At 44.2% G+C, this 11,387-nt stretch overlaps 1 long non-coding RNA gene across 1 annotated transcript; it reads left to right on the forward strand.

The window, feature by feature from the left end:
- Positions 1-1,598: 1,598 nt before the first annotated feature.
- Positions 1,599-10,112, forward strand: LOC137227059 (uncharacterized). The gene is made up of 3 exons (XR_010944674.1): positions 1,599-1,804; positions 2,576-2,685; positions 9,721-10,112. It is a non-coding gene; the product is annotated as an uncharacterized lncRNA (long non-coding RNA).
- Positions 10,113-11,387: the final 1,275 nt, after the last annotated feature.

Below are 11,387 nucleotides of genomic sequence, written 5' to 3' on the forward strand. Positions count from 1 at the left end.
TGAAGTAGAGATACATATATTGATATGGAAAGATGTTCACATGTCCAAAATAATAGTTTTAAGTTAAAGATACCCAGCAGGTTGCATAACAGTGTTTACTATAATCCCATTTGTATATATATCAATCTGGAAGGATATACAAGTTAATGGTTAACTCTGGGGATTAGGACTGGAATTTCAAAGGATAATTTTAGTTCTGTGTTGTTTGAATTTACATTATATTATTTTTTAAATAATCTTAAACATGACTTAAATAAATAAATATGAAGGCAAATTTTGGTAAAGCCTCAAACTATGTAATGAAAATGGAACAGAAGAACAGATACATCACGCATTGAGAAAGAATAATCCACAAGGCTTAGTCCTGAATTGGTATAGGGTGATGGAATTGTATCCCTGCGTCCTGGGTCTCATATTCTTTAACCATCTGTGTCAATCTGGGAAGCAGGCACTGAGCCAGAGTTGGGCGTGCAAGAAGTGTATTGAGGAGTAAGGCCTGTGAAAGGTCGATGGGGAGGGAGCCAGACTGGGGAGGGAGCCTTCAGACTGTGGTGCTATTCTGACACCTAGAGAAGGCAAAGAAGTGAAGAAGGACTAGGCAGGGAGAGACTCCAAACTCATGCAGGTCAGACAGAGCCAATCCAACGTGAGCTCTAGAGCAAATACGCCTATTACAGGAGACTTGTTTTAGGCAGAGATGGCCAGACCCTCTGACCCCAACCATGCTCAGCAGTTGGCTGGGGGCTGCCAGAGGAGCATGGCCTCACCTTCTGCACTGTTGAAGATCTCAAAGGTCCAGCAGCTGGGGGCTCTTAGTTCCAGGACTCCTTGCATCAGAACAGCAAGTTCTTTCTTAAAGGGAGAGCAGGTCAACACTTCCTTGGCTGCCAGAGTCCAGATCCACTTCATATATGTTCAAAGAGTATCTCTTCCGGGTTGCCAGTGGGCCTCTCTTTGGGAGAGGAAATTTAGAAGAATGAGGTTAGAAGGACACACTACAGCCCCTGTTGCTGCATTTGGTCTCAGGGCTGAAGTGATACTCACACTCTCCCTCCTCTCCTATCTGTCCCAAATTCCCCTTGCCCTCAGCTCTCACCTCTACTGGTCTCAATGACTTATCTGGTGACGTTACCCAAATCCTCATTCCTGAGGTATCTGAGCCTCTGATAACCATCCCTTTCTCAGACCCTTGTCTGTTCACTATCAAAACTGGGCAGGGAAGTACCAGAATGGGGATGCTGTTGGCCGCAGGGGTAGGATAATTTCTCATTGTGCGGGAGTCACATAGCACACACCCCGCCTCCCTCTCACCCTGCAACCGCCATCATTGTGAAATCCAAAACATGCACACACATTTCCATATGTCTCTGGCCAAGATCTGTAAAACTCAAAAAGTTTGTAAACTTACAAACCCAAAGCCTTTTCTCTCCAGATCGTTGTCTATAAAATACCTTTGAAAAACAAAAATTCAACTTTACTGCTTGCAGCCACCCTCCTTCAGGCAATGTGCATCTCCCAAATTGCCTAAATGAGATGTGTATCTGTGACAAGGAGGTGTGGGTGAAAAACAAACTGTTTAATACTTGAAAAGGTTTGAAGTGAAAAAAAATTTTTTAAATCATCTTTAATGCTCTCCATTTTCCAGTAAAGCTGAGGTCAGGCCATCCGCCAGCTGAAGGTGGGGAAGGAACTGTGGAGACTGGAGGAGAGGAAAGAAGATGTGAAATACTCATCTCAGAGTGGGGAAGAATGCTTCTTGGAGCCCGTCAGCTCAGCTGTGTGATTTTCTCCAGCGGTTGTTCAGGTGAAGCCATGAAGATTGTCGGGTTCATTCTGGAATGGGGTTTGCTCCAGACACAAGGGGAGACAGGAAAGGAAGTGGAGGGCACTTATGAGGAGGTGCTTATAGTGAGGAGCTGTAGCACCTGGTCGGGACAAGGATTGACACTCCTTCCCACCTTTATGTATTTAACATCTCCTTGTCCTCTGGCTCCTCTTAAGACTGGTTCAAGTCCCCGCAATCTTAGAAATGTCCTTTCTTGGCCCCATTCACATCCCTGTCCAGCCTCCAGTCTGTCTTTGGCTTCTCCTTCACAGCCAGATTTCTCAAAAGGTTTGTCTATACCGTGATCTCCATTTCCTTGCCTCTCATCGCTCAACCCACTCCCATGGGTTTCCGTCTCAGTCATAAACCTGTACAGTCTCATAAAAGTCACCCATGACTTCTAGGCCACTAAGTCCAATGGATATTTAGGAACATATTGTAGTGTTACCTTATTTGCTCTCTCAGGAGGATTTGGCACTTTTGAGCATTCACTGCTTCTTGGAATACTTTTGTCCCCCTAGCTTCTGTGACATTCTCTTTGTTTTCTCTCCTTCCTCAATGACTGCTCCTTCATTTTCTTTATTCTTGACTCATCCAGTTCTGCCTTACTTTTCCAGTCAGGATCGAGTTTGGACGTACTTAACAGAAAAAAAATAGCAGCTTAAATAAGATAGAAGAGTAATTCTTTTACAAACAAGGAAGCCCAAAGATAGGCCGTACAGGAATTGAATATCTATCTTTCTGTTTCAGCATCCTAGCATCCTCAAGGTCACCCCATGGTCCAGGATGGCCGCCATCACATCCATGTGCCAGGAGGCATCTAAAGGCAGGGAGAAAAGGCAAAATGTTGTACCTTTTAGGTGAGTCATTAGAGAGGCTTCTTGTAAGCCCCACACACCCCTTGGTCCACATTCTGTTGACCTCCCAGCTATAACAGATGCTGGGAAATAGTGTCTTTTAACTGAATAATGAGGGCCCTGTTACTCAGGAAGAAGGGGAGGATGGATACTGGGAAGCTGATCAGCAGTTAGATTTGGATATTCCTGGGGGCCTTATCCTGAAACCCTGTCTTTCTCATCCTATACTCTTTTTAGACACACTCACCCACGTCCATGGCTTTCAATACCATGTTACACCATTGATTACAAGCCCATCTTTTTTCAGTGCTTCATGCTCCCTTGAGCAGAGCTTTCTTGGTAGACCGTTGGCCTTAAGATCCTGCATGAACACTATATTGTGAGCTTGCATTTGCACCCAGGTATACCCACAACCTAGTACAGAGCCAAGGTTCAGGAAACATCACTTGAATGCAAATAATGTCAGGACTGGGGAAACCAAAGGAGCCCAGAAAGGAAAGGGCCATGGGAGCCATCTCTCTATGATGCAGCTGTCATGTTGGGGATCTCTGGGGTCACCGAGGAGGAGTGAGAGGGGAAACTGCCCCGCTTCCATCTCTGCTGATTCCAGGGAGAGACCCTTTGCTGCCTGCACAGACTTTGCTTCCTGCTTGTTCATTCCTCAGTGACACATCTGCACGGATATCCCTGCAAAAGCCTAGCTAGCCTGGAGTATCTTGTAAGCAATCTGGCTATTAAAACTATTCAGCCCAAGAAGGTTTTATTTTATCGAACATTATAGAATTATTATATAAAGTTTGGGTAATGAGGACCATTCACATCAAATTCACCCACAGGAAGTAGGTGAAGGCCTAATTTGTAGAGGAGCTGGGCTGCCTCACCTCCACCAAGCACACACACAGAGGCATACTTGAGAACATTCCCATTTCCACTCTATTTAAATCAACAATTTCTTGTTTAGGTTTCTACCCTATGCTAGATACTCTCTTAAAGGCATTTGGGATGTAAGGATATAAATTACTCAGAATAGGAAGTAGTTCTATTTTTTTCTGAATTTTAATAATGAAGAATTGAGGTGGATCAATCCTTGTTTTGGAGCAAAAAGAACATTATTTATTTTTAACAGAGTTGCCAGCATTCAATTTGCCTGTAAAGCAGTTTTTAGATCTAGGAGATAATTGCTGTTAACTGTCTACATTCAAGATTTTTTTTTCCTCAAATTTATTTTTATAGCAGCCCAAGTAAAATATATTTTGTTAAAAATTAGTTCCACTTCCCTTCCAAATAATATTGGACTAAATAACTCAGAAGTTTATCTGGATTAAAAAACACAGACACAGGGCTTCCCTGGTGGCGCAGTGGTTGAGAGTCTGCCTGCCGATGCAGGGGACACGGGTTCATGCCCCTGTCTGGGAAGATCCCACATCCCGCGAAGCGGCTGGGCCCGTGAGCCATGGCCACTGAGCCTGCGCGTCCAGAGCCTGTGCTCCGCAACGGGAGAGGCCACAACAGTGAGAGGCCCGCGTACCGCAAAAAAAAAAAAAAAAAAAAAATACATTTCTGCATTCATGAAATGTAGGAACTTTGGCTATACTAAATGGTATTAAAGGGAGGGATGACTTCTGAAGGTTAAGAATGTGGGGACATCTATGTCACAGACTTAGATCTTAAAAGAAACTTAGTAAGGGTGACAAGACCATTCAATGGGGAAAGAATAGTCTTTTCAACAAATGATGCGGGGACAACTGGATAGCCACATGCAGAAGAGTGAAGTTGGACCCTTATATACTCTAAAAATTAACTCGAAGTAAATCAGAAACCTAAATTTCAGAGCTATAAACTATAAAACTCTTAGAAACCATGGGGTAAATCTTTGTGCCCTCAGATTTGGCAATGGAACATCAAATATGACAACAAAATATGAGCAACAAAAGAAAAAATAGATAAATTGGATGTCTTCAAAATTAAAAACTTTGTGTATCAAAGGATACGACCAAGGATGTGAAAAGATAATCCATAGAATGGAAAAAATGCTTGCAAATTATACTTGCAATAAGGAGCTTGGATCCAAAATATATAAGAACTCTTACAACTCAATAATAAGAAGCAAATAACTCATTAAAAAATGGACACAGGATCGGCATGGACATTTCTCCAAAGAAAATATCCAAAGAGCCAATAAACGCATGAAAAGATGCTCAACCTCTTGAAAATCAGAGCCTCAACGAGACTACTTCAAACCCAGTTGTATGGGTATAATAAAAATAGTCTGATAATAACAAGTGTTGGTGAGGATGAGGGGCAATCGGAACCCTCACACATTGCTGGTGGGAGTGTAAAATGGTGCAACCACTTTTGAAAGCAGTCTAGCAGTTTCTCAAATGGTTAAACACAGAGTTGTCATGTGACCCAGCAACTCCACTCCTCAATACATACTTAAATGACAACATAGGTCCACATAAAATCTTATACAGGAATGTTTATAGTAGCATTATTCATAATAGTAAACAATGGAAACAACCCAAATGTCCACTAACTGATGAATGGGTGAATAAAATCCAGCATATTCACAAAATGGGATATTATTTGGCCATAAAAAGAATGAAGTTCTGACTCATGCTATGACATCGAACAACTTTGAAAACAGTATGCTAATGAAAGAAGCCAGCCACAAAACATCACATATTATGTGATTCTATTTATATGAAATGTCCAGAATAGGCCAATCTACAGAGACAGCGTGTACATTAATTATTGCCTGGGGTGGGCAGAGGGAGAGTGAGCGCTAGAACATACAGGGTGTATTTTTTAGTTGATGAGAAAGGTCTAAAATTAACTATGATAATGGTTGCACGTATCTGTAAATATACTAAAAACCATTGAATTGTGTGCCCTAAATAAGTAAACTGTGTGATTTCTGAATTGTATCTCAGTAAAACTATATATATCGTATATATATAAAAGAATACATCTAGTTTGGCTTCCACTTTAGATGCAGTTGGACAACTCATCCTTCCAAGGCCAAACTCTTCCATAATGTGAAGGGCTCCCAGGGAAAGGACATTTACCACCTCCTGCAAACAGCCCTCAAGGGCAGAATACTGTCATTCTCTAGTCCATAGACTCTTTCCTACCTTTACTGAGAAATCTTGATGTTCTACATCTTGGTGTCAAATTTAGACAATTTAGACACCTGTAGGGACAAGCCAGGTAGCAGAAATGTCGCTGAGGGTCAGGGGGCCCTGGGGCATTTGGTGAATGGGGGGAGCAGTTGGGAACTGCCACACTGTGACGGGCACAAACGTGCAGCCCTGAACTCACCAGAGACTTTCGAAATTGGAACAGAATGAAACACAACACAGAGCCAGTACTATGTCAAGCAAGGAAAGCACAGCACTGGGCAAGATCTCGCCTGTGGGTCATGGGTTCTTGATTTTTGATCTGCGAAAGATGAGCAGTAGCTGTAAGTAATGTCACTTTTTCCTTTTCCTGGCTGAATTTTTTTCAGTGTTCTCAAGGCCAGGTAGTCTTAGAAAATCATCTTTCTTTCCCTTATTTGCCGTCTCTGGTGCTGGTTATGCCCAGTGCTGATGAATTAGTTAAGACCTCCATTTCAACCAGGAAAGCAGCCTGTATCTAAACCTCTGCTTTAGGCCTTCACTACTGGCTTGTATTACCCATCTTAGAGTTGGCAGTGTCCAAAGGTGAGGTGGACAGACACGGTGGTCGCCATTTCTTGTGCTTCTGTCGTGTCTGCAGTGAGCCTAGCTACCTGCAAAGCCCCACTGGCTCCTCTCTGTTCCCAGCTGCAGCCTCATTAGTGCTGAATTGATCTCTGGGGCTGCAGCACCTGGTCAATGGCAGACACCCCCCCCCCCCCAGCCTTCCTCCCCCTGGTGAGAGGTAAAAGGCTGCAGTCCCAGTGGGACGCTTGCGCTTACTGTAAACCCATCCAGACTCCCCACCGCGTGTTTGCACACAGCCCTCGCCTCTTCAGCTCCCTTCTATAAGAGCCCCACTCCACAGTAAACATTTTAGCAAAGTGCATTTTATATGGGGGTGTGAACTCTGAGCTCCAAAGGGACACTTTGTAGTTAAGCGGAAAGAGGACACACTGATTCTCATTCATGGAACACTTACTAATGGTCAAGGGTGAGTACTTGGATTTTATCTGAGCATGGAATTCTATTTCTAAATTCCCCTATTATCTAGAGATCAGCAGGATTAGTTTCACTGGCAAATAATGAGACAGAAAAGGCCCAATTAGAGTATTTAGTCCTTATATAGTACCTTTCATCCAATTGTTTCGAAGCCTTTTTTGTTAGTCATAAAAAAGTCCTCCACCCCCAACAGCTTGTGATGTAGGTAATACTTGTCAGCTTGGAACCTGAGACAGACCTTCAGTCGAGCCCAGGATCTTGTCCTCTCAGAAGGTTCTTGACACTTATGCATCATCTCATTGCTCTTTTTCTAATTTCTGCAATCAATTTCAGTGCAAATTTTCATTTGCTGTGTACCCAGGACCTATGAGGGAGCCATTGTGTTATGTAATCATCTGATTTTTAAAGAGAGGGACACTGATCTCAGGCATAAAATTCTTGAATTATAGAGCTGGAAGGGACCTTAGAAATCACTTGGTCCCCTCTCTCTCGGTAGATATTATACAGGAGACACAGAGAGGGTGTGCAACTTGCTCAAGGTCACACAGCAAGGCAATGGCTGAGACAGGACTAGAACTCCGGATGTGGAAGTTGGGAGGTTGTTTTTTGTTTTTCACAACCACTGACAGAGATGCAGAGATTATGTCAGTGGTTCTAAATATGGCGAATATGCAGTATGAACATTATAGTGGTGGAATACAAAGATACCAGCCAACCTTTGAATTTAGGTGATTGAATGGAAGACCACCCTCAATCCCTCCACCTCCCACCACATATATATAAAAGAGAAAAACAGGGCTTCCCTGGTGATTCAGTGGTTAAGAATCCACCTGCCAGTGCAGGGCACACAGGTTCGAACCCTGGTCCGGGAAGATCCTACATGCCGTGGAGCAACTAAGCCCATGCACCACAACTACTGAGCCTGCGTACTAGAACCCACGTGCCACAACTACTGAAGCCCACGCGCTTAGAGCCCGTGCTCCACAACAAGAGAAGCCACCGCGCCACAGCAAAGAGTAGCCCCCACTTGCCGCAACTAGAGAAAGCCCGCATGCAGCAATGAAGACCCAACACAGCCAAAAATAAATAAAATAAAATGAATAAAATCTATCTTTAAAGTAAAAAAAAGGAAAACATCCGTCTAAGAATTCATTTGGTAAGTTAATCACAATGGTGCTAAGGTAGGCAGAGTGTGCAGAAAACTGAGCTGGGCAGCCCGAGTTGAGGGTGCAGTCTAGTTTTCTTCAAGGGAGAAAGGCTCTGTGTTTAGTGGACTCGCCTTATCTGGCCATTGATCAGATAAACTTTTTTTAGAAGAGCAGGGATAAGACATCAGGCCTTTCAGAAACTGAACGAAATATTGCACAAGACTGTACCACTGCTTTCAACCTGATCACGTACTCTTCTATCAACTATCTGACTCCTACCTTGGTACCCTAGGCAACAGGGTCCTGGAAAGGTGGGTCCCTCAAGAGTAGATACGACCTTCGATAGGCAGATAGAAAGTTCTATCTGCCATTATAAATTAACGCACTGGCTTTCTGATTTATACATCAATCTCTTATAAGTTTGATTACTGTGAACCATCCAATCATTTCTGAATGAGCCAATCATCTTCGGACTGTGCAGAACTAAGGACCAGAGATAGGACTGTGTTGATGCTCCCTCTCCATTTCCTCCCCACCTCCCTCACCCAACGCTGTAACTCTTGACACCCACTGGAGACAGCCTCCTTGTCTCATTATATATTGCTAAATCATACCTAAGAATAGGTGGATTTTAACAAGGAAGAGCAACAGGAGAATATAACATGTAGTGTAACAGAGACTGTGCTTCTGACAAGTTCATGCACATAGTAGATGAAGCAAAGAGAGAGTCCCTTCTTACTACTGATGAGGGGACCTTAAGCAGCACCCCAGGGAGCATGGGCATTCGGGGTGCACGTGAGGAACAGCAACTGTGGTCTGAAATACCTCAATCTGGATCCACGTGTCGGGAAAGGGGAGGTGAAAAGAGGAGACTTGAGCTCCTGCCAGAGGCCAGTAATGTGTGTGAATCAGGAGAGAGAAATATTTGCCTGTGGGTTGAAGGGCACTGGACTTCTATGTATAGGATGTCCTTTAGGGGAAGGTTCAGAGACAGCATTTAGGCTTTAAGTGAGGATGATGAGTGGGATTGTGGGATCCTTGGGAAACAATGGTGGAAATGAGTTAGTCAGAGGAGTCCCCACATGGGGCTTCAAAGCAGGGATACAGATTGGGCATCTGAGCAGAAACCCTTCACGGTGAGTGTCAGTGTATTTTTTTTTTTTTTTTTTTTTTTTGGCTGTGTTGGGTCTTCGTTGCTGCGCATGGGCTTTCTCTAGTTGCGGCGAGCGGGAGCTACTCTTCTTTGCGGTGCGCGGGCTTCTCACTGTGGTGGCTTCTCTTGTTGCGGAGCACGGGCTCTAGGTGCGTGGGCTTCAGTAGTTGTGGCTCACGGGCTCTAGAATGCAGGCTTAGTAATTGTGGCACACGGCCTTATTTGCTCCACAGCATGTGGGATCTTCCCAGACCAGGGCTCGAACCCATGTCCCCTGCATTGGCAGGCGTCTTCTTAACCACTGCATCATCAGGGAAGCCCCAGTGTCAGTGTATTTTAAAGCCACAGGCAAAAAAGACAATTTCAACAAAGACGTTGAAGAACAGCCACAGAAAGACAGTCCTGGAAGCAGGAATGAAAGACGCCATTTGAGGAAGAGTAGCGGTATGGAAAATGCTGTGTGTTAAATATTTTGCAGTGTAATTCTCTTAGAGGTGAAGTTTTAATAATCTATATGAACTTATTATTCACAATTTTTCTGAATAATGACAGGCAAAATGGTCTTCTCTGTTGTTAGGAGTGACAACGGAGCCCAATTATGCAGAGTTTCTTTTAATAATGGAGCAGAATGTGACTACTTTTCAGAGGCACAGCCAGCCAGCAGCCACTGTCACCTTTTCTATCCAACAAAAGGAGAAATTCATCCACTCCTGCATCTGTCCAGACAGCCGCTCAGCATCTACTGAACTATGTACCAGGACTTGGTAAGTGCAGGATAAAAAATGCTAAATAAGACACAGGCCTTGCTCTCCCAAAGCTTATGGTGAATGGAGAAGACAGAAGAACTGGAAATTACAGTAGTGTGAGAAGCTCAGCTGAAACACAGGTGTTTCCCTTCTCAGAGGGGGTTCTCACCTCCCCACGCCTCAGTCAGAAGTTTGTCTTGGTTCCTTCTCAAGGGTTGCTGGCTTTGTCACAGACACTGAGACACCCTAGTGACTCAGAGCCCTGTCCCCACTGAGCCCGTGTCCGTCCCTTCTCTGTTGAGCCTGGGGAAATGATGAGAGGAGAGACTCTCCTTTCATTCCCTGATCACTCCGACCTGCTGATAGCATCAGACCCACATGGACTGCTCTGCAAATAGGAAGTTCTCTCCTGGAGGTTAGGGCAAACATGGGAGGGAATTGAATTCTGGCTCACTGGGACCGTCTGTGCTGCCCAAGGCAGGCCTTCTAAACGGAAGCCTTCACAGGGACGGTGTCTCACGTGTGGCCTCCACTGTCGTCTTTGCTCCCGTGCCCACGGCATCCGTGAAGGTGGCCTATCTTTCTAACTCTGGAAGACTTCAGGATCTCTGTATTGGTGTGGAGGTTTTACAAGGGCGTATCTAGGTGTGGTTCTTTTCATTCCTCATGCTGGGAACTCAGTGGACTGCTTTGACATGTAGACTCATGAGCTTTTGTGTCTTTGATTGGTCAGAAGTTGGTCCTTCTGGACTGGTAATCTGGGTCTCTCTTCTTACTGAGTCTTAGGTCTTGTTAACTACTTGGTCAGCTTTCTGGGCTATTTCCCCAACTCCAAATTTTCTGTGGAAATATTATTACTATGACACTGGTCATTTCTATTTCAAAGAATTCTTTATGGATTGCTGGTTTTTCTTTTATCGTAGCAACATGATCTCATTTCATGGATGCAGTTTTGTCTCAAATCTCTTGCAGAATACCAATGAAAGTGATTTTGGTTCACTGAATTATCTCCAGTTTCTCCGGGGTCATTTGTATTTGTTCATCTCGGTCTTTCTTACTCGTGTTTGTGATTTCCTCGTGTCTGATATTCCTTGGTTATCACTTAGTGGGTGATTGATGGGGCTGGTGTGCGTGGGTGGGGAGTGTAGACTGCGGGGTGGGGTGGGTGAGCGGGCAGGGAGCCAGCCAGCATCTTGAGAACTCCCAAATGCTTGAATCCAGGGGAGGTTTCAGCTGTGTGGTCCCAGCCTTCACACTAGCTGCCATAGTTTTCCTGCCTGAGTGCTTGAGCTTCTGAAACTAACATCAGACACCTTCATTTTCTAACAGTCTGAGGAACATCTCCACCAATCAGATCTCCTAGCATTTTCAACTCCTCACGCCCCCAGTATGCTCTCTTCCTTCCCAGTCCTGTTTTCTTCCCTGGGCTTCCTATTTTTGATAGCTACACTATCTTCCCAGTGTTAAAAACCACAGAATAATATCAGACTGATCTTAT

The sequence above is a fragment of the Pseudorca crassidens genome, chromosome 7 (assembly GCF_039906515.1).
Source record: "Pseudorca crassidens isolate mPseCra1 chromosome 7, mPseCra1.hap1, whole genome shotgun sequence".
NCBI lineage: Eukaryota > Metazoa > Chordata > Mammalia > Artiodactyla > Delphinidae > Pseudorca > Pseudorca crassidens.